This window comes from Lontra canadensis, unplaced genomic scaffold (genome assembly GCF_010015895.1).
Source record: "Lontra canadensis isolate GAN:19392208 unplaced genomic scaffold, GSC_riverotter_1.0 scaffold14, whole genome shotgun sequence".
Taxonomy (NCBI): domain Eukaryota; kingdom Metazoa; phylum Chordata; class Mammalia; order Carnivora; family Mustelidae; genus Lontra; species Lontra canadensis.
This window is the reverse complement of record NW_022631008.1, coordinates 9,734,356-9,750,964: the sequence shown is the minus strand read 5'-3', so window position 1 is coordinate 9,750,964 and position 16,609 is coordinate 9,734,356. Positions and strand designations below refer to the sequence as shown.

General features: G+C 34.0%; 1 long non-coding RNA gene across 1 annotated transcript; it reads right to left on the bottom strand.

Moving 5' to 3' along the window:
* Positions 1 to 462: 462 nt before the first annotated feature.
* Positions 463 to 12,142, bottom strand: LOC116868206. Its single transcript, XR_004382765.1, has 3 exons — positions 12,098 to 12,142; positions 4,154 to 4,219; positions 463 to 544 (listed from the first exon to the last, which is right to left on the bottom strand). It is a non-coding gene; the product is annotated as an uncharacterized LOC116868206 (long non-coding RNA).
* Positions 12,143 to 16,609: the final 4,467 nt, after the last annotated feature.

The following is a 16,609-nucleotide window of genomic DNA, read 5'->3' as shown; positions in this document are numbered from 1 at the left end:
CTCACTGTCCTTGACAAAATACAAAAGAGTGGAGAGTCTTGTAGTTCATGCACTAGGAAGCAAAGCAATTTACAGATTAATTGACTTTAACACAATGAATATTCCCCCACACCTCGTGTGGTAGATGAAGAGGAAAACTCACAAGGAAATTCGCAAGAATTTTGATTTCAGTATGATTGTATTAGAGTATTATAAATGTTAACATGATTATTTCCCCTGATAAGTATTTGGATACAAACAAAATTATTTCCATAGAATAGTTTGTGTACCAAAAGGTTGCTGAGAACATACTTCTCTTTATCATATTTAATCCAAACTACCTAAACTGTGGTAAAGCAACTGGCCACTATTCTACTCATTCATCTTACTCTGAAATTTTGGAGGAAGCTTTTAACAGACCTTCCCCAGGTTGAAATTAGTTCCTGCTTTTTGTTGTTATACAGGCTTGCCAAATGTTACCTATTGTTTTCACCTGTTTTTTGCTTCTACAACTTCCTCAGCTTCCACATTTGTCCCATTCTTGTTCATCTACTGAACATTAGATCTGTAAATAAAATTCACAGTAAGAAATCATGAAAACACCTGGAGAAATTTAGAAACAATATTCTAATGTTTATTGACATATTGACATAAATGGAAATATTGACATAAATGGAAATTTTCATTTTATTTTAGCAAAAGGAATCTCTTTTCCCTTTCTTTTTTTTTTCTCTTTCATATAATTTTCATACTCTGTATTATTCCACTTTCCCCCTCACCCCCTTATCACAAGATCACCAGATCCCTGTTCACCTCTCAAGGTCACCCTCACCAATCCTCTCCCTCTGTACTGAACATCCAAACCAGACATATGCCTACTGAGTTTGCTCTCCCTAGAATCTTAAATCTTTGAGCACATAAGGGTTTTTATTGGTTACACATAATAGTAGATTGTTTCAATTGTTTTATCAGAGGTCTTTAACAGTTTCAGGCAAAGTACTCGAATAAGCTGTGATGTTATGAAAGGGACACTAGATACTGTTTCTTGCTTTGGTACTGTATACTTGCCTCTTATCTTTTGCAGGTATGATACACCTTGCTTATGTGTTCTTGACCTTTGTGTCCACGTCTAACATCCTGTCCCCATGAGTAGTGCTTAAATGAGTGGTTAACCTTAACCCAAATTGCTTTTATTAATTTATGCTTACTATAACACTACAGTGTCAGGTTTTAAATAACTATCTAGAAGGTATGCTTTACAGAGTGGCAGCTACAAAAATGCAATAGCACACACACAAGGGAATGAGGAAAAATAATAAACAGAAGTGCTCAGCAGATTGAGGCAGTCTGCACCTGACTGTTTCTTAGCATTCCCATTGCCATGTCTGAAAGCAGGAAAACATCCAGGAGGAATTTAGTCTGAACTCTGGGCATCCCAGGAAGGCCCCAGAGCGAATGATGACAGCTTCTCTGCGGCAGCACCATCAGTGTTTCCGCAGAGCTGTGCTCTAGAGAGACCAGCAAGATGGCTACGGTGGGAACTTAGACCACCACTAACAGGATGCTTTCTCAGAGACTGTTTCAATGTCATTTTCAGGCAAGGTGTTAGCCCACGTGATGACGGGCGCTTAAGGCGTTTTACTACTCTGAAGCTGTTACAAGAAGTCATCCTGAGTGATGGGATGTGGGAAGGAAATTATATTCTCCAAGATTATACAGCCATGGGAGGTATGCATCTGATGTGACAGGTTAACAGTGACAATGATGAGGCATCAGGAAGTAACCAAAAGTTCATTTTCCCCCACAGGCGGAATTAAATGCTGCAGGTAAGCTGGGTTTAGGAAGGCCGGGAGCACTCAGCGTGCATTCTCCATGCATCCAGATAGGGAGTGCCTCTGTAGCTGATTCCTCTGAACACATATGGAATAATAATAATAAAAGAAAGAGATGCATATTTTAAATTTAAATTCACCCTAAAGGAAAGCAAACAAGCCAAAAAGAGATGTTGATTACTTATAGCAGGAAACACAGATCACTAAATCACACCAAATGGCAGCATAATAGAGTCTTTTCACTTTTTAAAAGCTTAAAGTTAGGTAAGAAAGTAATTTGTCAGTAAACTTCTTTAGAACTGAAGTGGTTTGTAGCTGAGTCGGCCAATAAAACTTTTTTAAATGGAGTTTATTTATTTTTAACAAAATGATTGATTTCTGGGTTTACTTTTATAGTAATTAATCTGACCAGGCTTATCAACTTAGCCTGAGTCTCTCTGCTCTCGATATTTAAGTATTTTGGATAATTTTCAAAGGCTTTTTAATCTTAACTAAGATCTAGGGCTAAACAAAAGAATAGCAGATATTTCAATAAATGGTGTTATAATGTCTGGTTCCCTTTCCCTTGATAAACTATATATATATATATATATATATTTTTTTTTGCTAATCTGATTAGAACCAATTCTATGAGTGAAAACTTTGGCATAACTCAATTATTTAATCATAACAATAACTTCTATTTCTATAGAAATTTGCTCTTTTTGAAAAACAGACATTCTCCCACATTATCTCATTACTCGTTCCTTTTTCACAAAAGAGTTCAACTATGACCTTTCTAAAAACAAAGGAATGCATCTTGTGCTTCTTTTTATCGCCAGCTCTTAGCTCAGAGCCTAGGACATAGCAGGTATGTATGCATGTGAGATTGCTGAGTGTGTGAACGTAAGGATTTCATGCTTTGTGGTACAAGAGGAAATGTTATATGACATTTAAAAACTTTTTATTTGATTTTTAAGGATCTGGGAATTTGGAGCTTTCTGTCAGTGAACGCATAATGGCTGGGTTAAGCATTTTAGTTTACAAAGGGCTTTCCTTCCCTGACCCTTCCTGGGTTGACATGGCTCAGCTCTAATGGGTAATAGCACATGCCTTGGCTAGACAAAGAGCTCTTCAGAAGCATATGTTTCTTTCTTATGTTCAGAAATTGGCACAAAGAAGGTTATTAATGGCCCAAATCAACATTTTCAATTCTTTTTTTTATTTGTAATTTCAGAGCAGTTATTTTTTTCTGAAGGGAAATAATTGATGAAAAAAAAAAACATTTTGAAAATGATGGGTATTTAACAATATGATAGATAGATTTTTTTTTTTTTTTTTTTTCCAGAGGAGACACATGTTTGGCTGGGATGGAGCTCTGTTGGCATTGATCAAATGCAGTTATAGTGGAAACTGTTTCTACAATCCATGACCCAGGGAGCAAAACATTGTGATGGTAGCTAGTCACTTATGGGATTAATCTAAAAGTGAAAGGGTTGCAGTGAATGCCCTTGTAAGAAATGTACTCTATTTCTCTGTAGTAATCTACACTTTATAAATTACCTTCACTCACATGATGTCTTTGGAATCTCACAGCAGTCATGTGAGACAGATGGGGTGGATCTTATGATTCCTATTATGTACAAGTGACCTTGGAAATTCTAGGCTCATACTCATTACTTTTGCTTTTGGGTGGGTTTATGGGTTATGTTTTCCTTTGTTATTTTTGTTCCATTGTGTTCTTGTAAAGGATAAGAGGTTGTGTCCAGGTTAGTTTTTCTAAGATACAGTAAATTGCAGACTCCATGATATGTTGACAGAAAGGAGATAATGGTCTCCCTGTAGAGGAATATATATATATTTTTTTCATATTAAATTCTTGTATTTGTATCACCTTTAGGAAGACCTCAGTTGAATTATGTTTTTGTGTTTCCTTGGAGGGAAAAACATTTACCTAATTTATCAAGAGGGCATATATTTAATTACCACCTATTTTACCAGAGGGGGACAAAGAAACAAGAACTGGCACACACAGTGGTCCACTTTGATCATGTAAAGGAGGTCTGAGTAGCAGTTACTTTCTGATAAAACAGTTTCGAAGCCAGGGACTTCAGCACAGGCCCTGGGGTAACAAGACAAGAAATTCAGAGAAAGAAACAGAGAAAGAGCATAGCATTTGGTATCAGTGATTTCTGGTTTTAAAATCAGTGATGTTTCTTTGCAGTTATGTGAGCTCAAGCAAGTAAATTTGTAAATGGAATAAAAATTTCTATTCCTAAGTAGTTCTGAAGACTTAACAAAGTAATATTACCAGGTATTAACTGACAAGTTAGAGTCATTTAACAATCCTTAGCTTTCCTCACCCTTCATTTTACATCTTAAGTTCCTGGTGACCAAGTCCAGCCAGAGTTCTGATCCACAGTATGCTCCTGAAGGATGAGGCAAGATATATGAGTTGGCCATAGGAAAGAGTATAATTTTCCAGTATGGGGCAAGGAGGGGTCTGAAAAGAAATGTTTAAAAAGAGGAGTCATGGTGTCTTCCTCTCTGGGCCCTATGTCTTAACTAATGGTGTATAAGACCTAATGGAAATTACCCTTTTCCTTATTAATTATTTCTGTAGCTAGTTTTTTGGGGGGAATTAGAACAAACATTATTATTATAAAATCTATAATGAATTTTATGGTATTTATTGAGAATATGAAATTATATTTATCGAAGTCAAGAAAACCAATGAGATAGGTAAAAGTCAAAGATGATAAGAAATAAATAAGTTAGTAACTTGGAAGACATGTTGTACATAAAGAAAGAAAAGCATATGCATGTGAGATAGATATGGATGAAAAGACCATATAGACACTAAATATCCATGATACACTAAATATTCATGAGGTACCAAATATTCATGTATTCATGACTTAATATACATAAAGACATATAATATGTTATATACATAACAAAAATATATATACACACATATATGTATATGTATTTAATATATGTAACACTCTAGATACCCAATATGCATTAAATCTTAATCAGGACTTCCATTAATAGCACTCATTGTAGCTCCATCAGTCCTCTACTCATTAAAACCATACCTGATTAGGCCAGATTACCTGTCAAGTGACTTGTCTCTGAATCCCTCCAGTGGAGCAAGTGTGGGTCACTGGCCCCATGTACTTTTCATCTTATTGAGATTTTTCACCCAAACTTCATGTGACCTGACTGACCACTGGTGTGTGTGTGTCTGTGTGTGTGTGTGTCTGTGTGTCTGTGTGTGTGTGACAGAGAAAGAGAGAGACTGAGAGAAAGAAAGAGAGATTGAGAATTCAGGTCATGTATTCCTTACCCATTTATACCCAACCCTAAGTTTTGACTTGTCCCTCTTTCTTATTCCTGACTTTTCACTGTAAGTTTTCTTGATTACATATTTGAAGGCTACCATTGTATCAAGTCAGTTCTTCACATGGCTAAAGCAATAAAGAAATTTAAAATGGGTAATGCAACAAATTTTATAACATATCAAATCTGTAAATCCCTTTATGTTCAATTATGGTTTAAAACAGTTTCAAAATGAAATATAAATATAAGTATGTAATCCTTATAAACTAGAAGTTCTTCATCCCATAGCTCAAGTCATTCTGCAATACAATTTCTTAACATAAGAAGAACTCAGAAATAAGCTTCATGATATTTTGCATTTTCTTGTCAATGAGTAAAAATTAAATAATGTAAACTTAAAAAAAATGTCACTCTTGATGTAGCAAAGTATAGGGTCTTCATTGCACAAAATCAAAATATAATGAACTATTTTTGAATGAGGTCAGCAAAATGTTGGACTAAGAGGCTGCAGGACCTCCTTTCACAGAGACACAGGGTTTATAAAAATAAATGGACCAGAATACCTCTGTGAGAACTTTAGAGACAAGTTGAGAAGCTGCAGGGCCTAAGTCAGTGAAATGGGTAAGAAAAATTTACATACTTGCCTACCTAATTATGCTTCATCCCTTATGCAACATCTCAGGAGCAGCCAAGAGGAAATGTTCCATATCAGGGTTCCTTCCTCAGGAGGAAAACAAAAGAGTGGACCTGAATCCAATGTTCTAACTTATCTAGGGAGGTTACCTGAGGGACTGGTTTCTGTCACCTCTACATGCAGACAAGATTGGGGTCAGAGTTTGGAAGCTGCTGAAAAGAGAGACAACCAACATGTCAGGGCTACAGATCCACAGGCAGACAACAAGGGAAGCAAGAGATCAGAAAGTTTGCAAGGTCCTAGAATTTCTAGCCAGATTAATTGGTGAAGGTCTTCCTCTAAGAGAAGATGATACACATAGATTTAGATAGGCAGTAGCTTCTTCAAATGTCCAAATCCCAGCATTAAAAAAAAAAAAAAAAAAATCACAAGGCATAAAAGAAGTATAAATACATGGTCCAAACAAGAAACAAATTAAGTCTCTAAAACCAAACTTAAAGTAATGTAGCCTGAAAAGGACTGAAAATACATATAAAGATGCTAAGTGAGCCAAAGGAAAACACAGATGAGCAGCTAAATCAAATCAGGAAAATGATACATAACGAAAGGATAGTATCAACAGAGATAGAAAATATTAGGAAAAAAATAAAACAGAAATTCTGGGGGCTGAAAAATATAATAACTATTCATTAGAGGGATTCAACAGACTTGATCAGGCAGAAAGAAGAATCAGTGATGCTGAAGACAGATTATTTAAAATCATCAAGTCAAAGGAAGAAAAAAGACAAAAACAATTAAAAAAAAAAGCAAGGAGAAACTAAGGAGATTATAGAATGTTATCAATATGCACATTATAAGACTCTCAAGAAGAGAAAAGAGAGGATAAAGGGGCTTATTTGAAGAAATAATGACTGAATACTTGTCAAAGATGAGGACAGAAGCAGATATATACTTCCAAGAAGCTCAAAGAACACCATCTAGACTAAATTCAAAGAGACCACATAGAATTATTATAATCAAATTGTCTAAAGTCAAAGACAAAGAGAATCTTGGAAGCACCAAATGAAAATCAACCTCCACAACATATAAGGAAGCTTCCATAAGATTATCGATAGAGTTGTCAGTAGAAACTATGAAGGCCAGAAAGGGGGATAATATATTCAAAGTACTGAAATGAAAAATATCTGTCAATCAAGAATTCTGTATTTGACAAAACTGTCCTTCAAAAATGAAGGAGAAATTAAGACTTTTCCAGATAAACAAAAGCTAAAGAAGTTCATTATCATTAGACCTATTCTACAAGAGACGTTAAAGGGAACCTCTCAAATTGCTATAAAAGAACATAGACAGCAACACAATGCTATATGATAGTACATGATTTGCCAGTAAAAGTAAATACATGTACAAATGTAGTAACCTTTACTATTGTGATATTGTTTTATAGAATTTAAATGTTAAAAACATAAAAAATAGCTATAAATCTGTGTTAATAAGTAGTAACATCTAAAGATATAACTTGTAACATCAATAACATAAAGTGGGAAAGGATGGAGTTGTAAAGAAGTAGAGATTTGATGTGCACCTGAAATTAATTTGCTATCAGTTCAAAACAGAATGTTTTAACTCTAAGATGTTTTATGTAATTTCAATAACCACAGAAAAATAGCTTTAAAATGTATGCAAAAGGCAATGAGAAATGAATCAAAGTATATCACTGCAAAAAATTATTCAATGAAAAACAAAGGAAGACAGTAAGAGAGAAAGGGAGGAATAAAAAAAAACCTCATGACATTAAAAAAAATTAACAAAAAAGCAATAATTAATCTTTCCTGTTATTGATTACATTCAATGTAAATAAATTAATCTCCTCAATCAAAACACATAGATTGGCTGAATGGATATAAAAACAGGACCCCATTATATGATGTCTACAAAAGACTCATCTTAAATCTAAGGACACCTATAGGCTTAAAGCAAAATGATAGCAAAAGATTTCCCATGCAAGTTGCAACCAAAAGGGAGCAGGAGTGGCTATACTAACATCAGACAGCTGGGCTTAAATTTAAAAACTGTTACAAGAGATAAGGATATTATATAATGATAAAAATGCCAGTTTACTGAGAAGATTAACAATTATAAATATGAATTAAACCTCAGAGCTCTATAATATTTGAAACACATCTTGACAGAATTGAAGAGAGAAATAAATAACACAATAATAGGATGATACTTCAAAACTCTACTTTCAATAATAGAATAAACAGATCAATAAAATAGAGGAAATGAACAATACTGTAGACCAATTAGACATAACAGACATATACAGAACACTGTTCTAATAATAGCAGAATTTTCATTCTTCTCAAGTGCCCATAAAACATTTTCTAGGATAGACCAGATGTTAGGCCACAAATCAAATTTTATTTAATTCAAGAAGACTGAAATTATACAAATTCATAATGAAATAAAACTAGAAATCAATAGCACAAAGAAAACTGAAAAAATACACAAATATGTGAAAATTAGACAATGTACTCTAAACAACAAATGGGGAAAAAAGAAGTCACAAAGGAGGTTAGAAAATACCTTGAGAAAAATGAAAATGAAAACACAACATATCAAAAGTTATAGCATGCAGTGAAAGCAGTACTAAGAGAGAAGTTTATGGCTGTAAATACATTCATTAAAGTAAAAAGATCTCAAGTCAATAGCCTAACTTTACACCTCAAGAAACTAGAAAAAGAACTGCGCCCACTGCTAATAGAAAGAAGGACCTAACAAGATTCAACCAGAGATAAACAGGGAATTGAAAAAAATCAATGAAAGTAAGAGTTGGTTTTTTGAAAAGTTCAACAAAATTGACAAATCTTAGATTTTAAAAAAAATAAATAAATAAAGAGAAAATACTTAATTAAAATCAATAATGAAAGAGGAGACATTACAATTGATGCCACAGAAATAAAAAGGATTATAAGAGAATACCTTAAACATTGTATGCCAACACACAGGTTGACCTACATTAAATGGATAAATTCCTAGAAATGCATAAGCTGAAAGTACTGAATCTTAAAGAAGTAGAAAATCTGAACAGAACAATAATGAGTAAAGAAATTGAACTAGTAATTAAAAATTTCACAAGAAATATAAGCCCAGGACTAGTGGGCTTCACTCCTTAAACTCTTCCAAAAAACTGAAGAAGAAAGAATATGAATACTTCTAAGCTTATTCCATGAGGCCAGCATTACCTTGACACCAAAGCCAAAGATAGTACGAGAAACAAAAACTATAGACCATTATCCCTGATACACACTGAAGCAAAAGTTTTCAATAAAATACTAGCAAACCAAATTCAAAAGCACATTAAAAAGATTATGCATGATGACCAAGTAAGATTTATTCCTGGAATGCATGGATAGTTCAACACAGGAAAATCAGTGTAATATACCACATTCACAGAATAAAGGACAAAACCCATAATCTTAACCAATGCAAGGAAAAAAAAAAAAAAGCATTTGTCAAAATTCAGCAGTTTTTCAGAACAAGAAAGAATGTCTGCTCTTACCATTCATATTCAACCTAGTATTGAACATCCAAGCCAGAGCAACTGGGCAAAAAAAGACAAAATCAGAAAGGGAAAAGTAAAAGAATCTCTGTTTACAGGTAACCTGATTTTACATGTAGAAACCCTAAAGAGTGCATTAAAAAACTGTTAGACTTAATAAAAGAATTCAGCAAAGTTGTAGAATAAAATGTCAACACCCAGGCTGGGTTGTATTTCTATACATTAACAATGAACAAGTTAAAAAGATGATTAAGGGAAAAAATTTTTTCAATAAAAATAGCATTAAAATGAAAAAAAAAATTTTGGAATAAATCTAACCAAGGAAGTGAGGACCTTTAAATTAAAAACTACAAAACAATTGTGAAAGAAATTTTAAAAGACACAAATAAATGGAAAGTCATCTCTTATTTACTTAATTGGAAGATAAAATATTGTTAAGATATCCCTACTACTAAAGAGATGTACATATTCTATGCAATCCCACTTAATAGCCCAAAGACACTTCTTTTTTGCAAAATAAGAAGAAAAAATACCCCTAAAATTTGTACGGAATCTCAAGAAACCTCTTATAGCCAAAGACAATTTTGAAAAACAAAAACAAATTTGAAAGACTCACAGTTCCTAATTTCAAAACATATTGCAAAGCTACTGTAATGAAAACCAGTGTGGTAGTAACATAAAGACAGACAAATAGACCAATGGAAAAGAATAGAGAAATAAACCACATATAAACCCTCACATAAATAGTCAAATGATCTTTGACAACAGTGGCAAGACTATTCAATGTGGAAAGAACAGTCTCTTCAACAAACAGTTTTGGGAAACTGGGTAATTACATGCACAAGAATGAAGTAACACCCTTAATATATACCTTTTACAAAGATTAACTCAAGGGGCACCTAGATGGTTCAGTTGGTTAAGTGTCTGACTCTTGATTTTAGCTCAGGTAATGACCTCAGGTTCATGAGGTTGAGCCCCACGTTGGGCCCTGCCCTGGGCATGGAATTTGATTAAGATTCTCTCTCTGTGTCTCCCTCTCCCTCTCCCCTACCTCTCTCAAATAAATAAATAAATAAATAAATAAATAAATAAATAAAATAACTAGAAATACATTAGAGACACAAAACCATAAATCTCCTAGAAGAAAACTTCATGGCATTGTGCTTGACGATAACTTGGATATGACAACAAAAGCACAGTGAACAAAAGCGAAAATAGAAAAACCCAGAAAAATGTGTACGAAAGGGAACAATGAAAAGACAACCTATAGAATGGGAGAAAATATTTTTAAGTCATATATCTAATATGAGGTTACTACCTATAATATAAAGAACTACAAATGAAAAACAAAATAAATAATAAATAAATTAATAATTTGATTTAAAAGTGGCCAAAGGACTTGAATGGGTATTTCTCCAAAGATCATATACAAATGGTCAACAAGCATTTAAAAGGTGTTCAATGTGACTAATCATCAGAGAAATGCAATTCAAAATCACAATGAAGCATTACTTATTAGCCATTATGATTGCTATCAAAAAAAAAAAAAAACACCACACAAACACAACAATAGGAACTAACAAATGTTGGTGAGAATGTGGAAAAATTTAAACTTGTGCATTGGTGGTGGGATGATAATATGATGCAACCAATGTGGAAAACATTATGGACATTTCTCAAAAATATGAAAAATAGAACTACCATATGTCTCAGAAGTCTTTTAAGTAAAAACCCAAAAGATTCAAAAGTAGGGTCTTGAAGAGATATTTGCACACCCACATTCATAGCAGCACTATTCACAACAATCAAGAGGTAGAAGTCATCCAAATGTTCACTGCTGGTCTAATGAATGAGCAAAATATAGTATGTATGAAAAAATGAAATCTTGCCATTTGCAATGACATGGATGGAACTAGAGGGTATTATGCTAAGTGAAATAAGTCAATCAAAGAAAGACAATTATCATATGATCTCACTGATCTAAGGAATTTGAGAAACAAGACAGATATCATAGGGGAAAGGAGGGAAAAATGAAACAAGATGGGATGGGGGAGGGAGGTAAACCATAAGAAACTCTTAATCTCAGAAAACAAACAGGATTGCTGGAGGGGAGAGGGTTGGGAGGGATGGGGGTGGCTGGATGATGGACACTGGGGGAAGTATGTGCTATGGTGAGTGCTGTGATTTGTATAAGACTGATGAATCATAGACCTGTGCCCTTGAAACAAATAATATGTTACATGTTAATAAAAAATATATATAGTATGTATGTGTGTATGTATTTAAATATACATACAGTGGGATATTATTCAGCTTTTAAAAAAAGAAAATACTGTCACATGTTACAACATGAATGAAACACAAGGACATTATATTAAGTGAAATAAACCATAGAAGAACCAATACTGTATGATTCCACCTATGAGATAGCTAAAGTAATCTAATTCATAGAGACAGAAAGTAGAGTGGTGATTATCAGGGGCTGAGTGGGGAGGAGAGTTAGGGAAGTTGTTTAATGATTATACAGTTTCAGATTTGCAAGATAAAAAAAGTTCTGGAGATCTGTTTTAAAACTGTGTAATTGTGCTTAACACTTCTGAAGTCTACACTTAATAATGGTTAAGATGGTAAATTTTATATTATGTGTTTTATGTTTATATATTATGTATTACAATAAAAAAAATTTAATACAGTTTTTTGATGCACTGTAAATATCATTAGAAGAGGAATTTCTTTGTAAGTGAAGTTATAACAAATAAAACTTACTTGGATGAAGGTCAAATCCCTCAAGAAAAACACATTTATAATACCTAGAAAGAAAAAGGATCATTTTTATATACACATAAAGTTTTCATAGAGTGCATTTATGAATATCATGATACTATTAACACGGTAAGCAATCAGCAAATATTAAATTAAATAAGTTAAGTACTGCTTGAATGTCAATAAACCCAGGATTTAAAATCCACAAATGATCAGGTAAGTTCTTCAAATTTCCAGTTTTTCTTTTTCAATGCTGTGATGCTTGTCATTCTTTTCCTCATATGAGAACAATTTTATATTGTTGAATATTAATCTAAATGTCTAGAACTCTGGGCACTACACCTAAAAATAGCAAAATAGACAAGTACAATATGGAAAAAATGGGGAAGAATAATTGAATTTTACACATTTCTAAGTAATATTTTATTGAACATGCAGTGAATTTTTATAAATCTCATTTTTTTAAATTTTATGTAAATCTCATTGTTTTTAAAGGATGTCTTTTTTTTCAAATTGCCTTTAAAGGAACTGGAATGACCATTTATACAATATATATTCTCCCTGTGTTTGCTAACTTATTCTTTAAAGAGAATCCACATGACACTTTCTCTCCATATGAACTTAAAGGCATCCACCACTCAAAGTTATGTCCTCACTCCAGTAGCTGGCTTTCATAAAGTAGGGTAGAGATATTGGGCTGTACTTGGTGGAAGGAAGTCCCAGCAGATCCATGTTTTATCAGTATTGAGTGTGTAACAGAAGATATCTGTAAGTATATGTGACTATAGCATCTATGCCTGAGTAGGTCCAACAACCACATTCCCTTTCACTGCAATGGACTAAATTAAAAATATCGGGTGGCAGAAATAGATTCACACAAATACACTCACCTTAGTTTTGACAGTGGTGCAAAAGCAATTCAGTGGAAGAGGAAGGACCGTTTCAATAAATAGTGCTGAAACAACTGGACATCAGTAGCTGCAAAAATGATCCTCAAACCTAATCTTCAACCTCATACAAAAGTTAACTCTAAATGGATCATAGATCTAATGTAAAAGGTAAAACTATAAAACTTTTAGAAGACAGTATAGGAGAAAATCTTCATGACCTGGGGTTAGGCACATTGTTCTAATATATGACGCCAAAATCATGAACTAACCAAGAAAAAAATAAATAAATTGGATTCCATAAAAATTTAAATTTTTTATTTTAAAAATGATTCTGTCAAGATGATGAAAGTTTAGCCACCAAACTCTAATTTCCACAGTAAAGGGGGGAAAAAAAAAAACCACAATTCAATTAGAAAAATGGAAAAAGACAAACTGCACCAAAGAAAGTATATAGATGATAAATAAATACAGGAAAAGTTGTTCAACTTAGCATCGCCTTAGGCTAAGGTCATGATCCCAGGGTCCTGGGATAAAGCCCCACATCCGGCTTCCTGCTCAATGGAGAGTCTGCTTCTCCCTCTCCATCTACCTCTCCCCCACCTCGTGCTCTTCCTCTCTCGCTCTCAATCGCTCTCTCAAATAAATAAATAAAATCTTTAAAAAAAATGTATTTCTAATATCGAATGCTGACAAATATGCAGAGGAATTTGATCGCTCATACCTTGCTGGTAGGAATGTAAAATAGTACAGCCACGTTAGAAATCATCCTGGCAGTTTTTAGAAAGTTCAACATACACTTACCATGTAACCCAGCATTTATCTCATGGGATTTATCATAAAGACTGAATATTCAAGGGCATCTGGATTGTTCAGTCCGTTAAGCATCTGACTTTGGATTTCATGTTCAGATCATGATCTCAGGGTCAGGGGATTGAGCCCTGCTTAAGATTCTTGCTCTCTCTCTCTCTCTGCCCCCCTCAACTTACATATGCACATTCTCTCTCTCTCTAAAAAAAGACTGATCATTTGTATTCACACATAAACCTGCACATGACTGTTCATAACAGCTTTATTTGGAGATAGCCCAAAAAAGGAAACAACCCAGGTGTCCTTCAATGACTGAATAGTTAAACAAACACCAGTTCTTCCAAAACAAAAGGAATAAATTATTGATACATGCAACAACTTGGAAAAATCTCAAAAACATTTATGCCAACAGAAAAGAGCTAATATCAAAATGTTACATTCTGTATGATTTCATCCATCCTAAAAATATAAAATTATACAGATGGAGAATGTTTTGGTGGTTACGGAAGGGAAGGAAGGGTATGACTATAAAAGTGTAGCATATGGAAATTTCTTTGTGGTGATAGAACAGTTTTATTTCCTGATTGTGGTAATGGTTATTAAAATCTGCACATATGATAAAATGTCTTAGAATTATACACAAAGATATTTTAAAAATGACTTCATGAAAAATTTGGTGAGTCCAAGTAAGAACTGGAAACTTGTTACTGGTATTATGCCAATATTGATTTCCTGGTTTGGATAATGTACGATGTCTATGTAAGATGTTACCATTGGGAGAAACTTGGTGAGGGTACAGCTGATTTCTCTGTACTGTTTTTGCAGCTTCTGTGTGTCTAAAATTATATCTATATGTGTATATATTTGAAAACGAGGAAATTTTCCATTAGTTAAGGAAGTCAAGTCCAAGAAAAATGGTCAATAACCTCCTTGGATTGAAGCTTTGATACTTCATACAGGAAAAAAAATAAACAATCTAAAAGATCTTGGCATTAATGTGGATGAAATGAGTACTTAAGTAATAAACTGATTTTAAATAGTGCTATAAATACATTTTTCAAAATCCATCTATTCATTCACTCGAAAACAAGATGCATGAGAACATTATGGAAATCTGGTTTGGAATACTGGCTCTCCCATATAATAGCTATGTGAGCTTTGGCAAGGTCTTTGTGTCCTGCTGTGTTTTTGTCTATAAAATGGGAATAATAGTTGAACTAAACTCTTAGTTTTGTGATGATTATATGTATTAATATATACTAGAAAAGTGTAAAGTATATATTGAGCACCATCTAAGTGTAAGCTATTACCACTATTATTTATGTATTCCTTTATTGAAAGTTTGCTTTGTTCAAAGTAATTTACTACAACACACAGAAGATAAAAAGGTAATTTGTTTAAAGTTCCTTTAAACAATTGCGTGTCCTTGAGAATTTTACAATTTACTGGGAGACAGAGATGGAAATGGATAGTGCAAATAAAAAGCATAAAATCCTAAGTTCATAAGAGACAACCGAAATTGGTATTGAAGAAAGGAGAGCTAGCCCAGCATGTTGAGGAAATTAAGGAGGGATTGTTTAAAGGGTGATGTCTGAACAGGGCTTGAGAACTAGATTTGATTCATTTATTATGAGGAAAAGCATTTCAAATAGTAGAAACAACATGACCAACAACAAGAAGTAGAGTAGGGGTTGTGCTCTAGAAACAGAGTCCCGTTAGACTTTTGTACAATCTGGAAAGAGATGTGAAACTGATTATAAACACCAAAGCACAGATTTATTTATTCCTTTGTTTATTATTTAATTTTATTTAAATTCGATTAACATATAGCATATTATTAGTTTCAGGTAGAGTTCAGTAACTCATCCGTCTTTTTTTTTTTTGATTCATCTGTCTTATATAACACACAGTACTCAATTACATCCCATGTCCTCCTTAATGTCCATCTCCCAGGTATCCCGTTCTTCCACTCATCTCCCCCCCAACCCAGGAACCCTCTGTTTTTTCCTATCATTAAGAGTCTCTTATGGTTTGTCTCCCTCTCTGATTTTGTCTTATTTTATTTTTCCCTCCCTTCCCATATGATCCTCTGTTTTATTTCTTAAATTCCACATATGATGAAAATCATATGACAATTATCTTACTCTGAATGACTAATTTTGTTTCGTGTAATATCCTCTAGTTCCAGCCACATTGTTGCAAATGGCAAGATTTCATTTTTTGATAGCTGTGTAATATTCGTGTGTGTGTGTGTGTGTGTGTACTGTTATGTCCCCTCAAAATGGGTCCGTGATTTAAGGAGCGAGACTGATATAAAGCGAAGGTCAAGCAAAGCTTTATTTTGAGCCAAGCATCAAGAATCAAACTCACTGGCCAGGGCCATGCCTCTTACAAAGAGGGCCACCTTTCTCTGTTTCACAGACTAGTTTTTAAGGGCAAAGACCATGCGGTTGGGCCTAGCCACGCACAGGTGGCGAATGAAACTGTAACACACAGAGAAAGCTGCACAGTCATGCTAGGTGACCAATTGAATTACAATTTACCCTAGTAGACATTTGACCTAGCCTATCACACTTTGGTTAGAATCGGTGCCCAAAAGGCTCCCAAAGGGTGGGGCCCATACTCCTTGGTAACTAGGGAGACAGTATGCATCCCCCCCACTGATCAGATGATCCACTGATCCACCTGGCCTGACCCACCCTTGTATTTGAGCTTTGTACCTGAGGCTGGTTTCCGGGGTTTGTTTTTAAAGTAAGTCCCCTGGGGGAAGGAGAGCAGGGACAGTTTAAGGGTTAAACAACAAGGTTATTGTTTAACC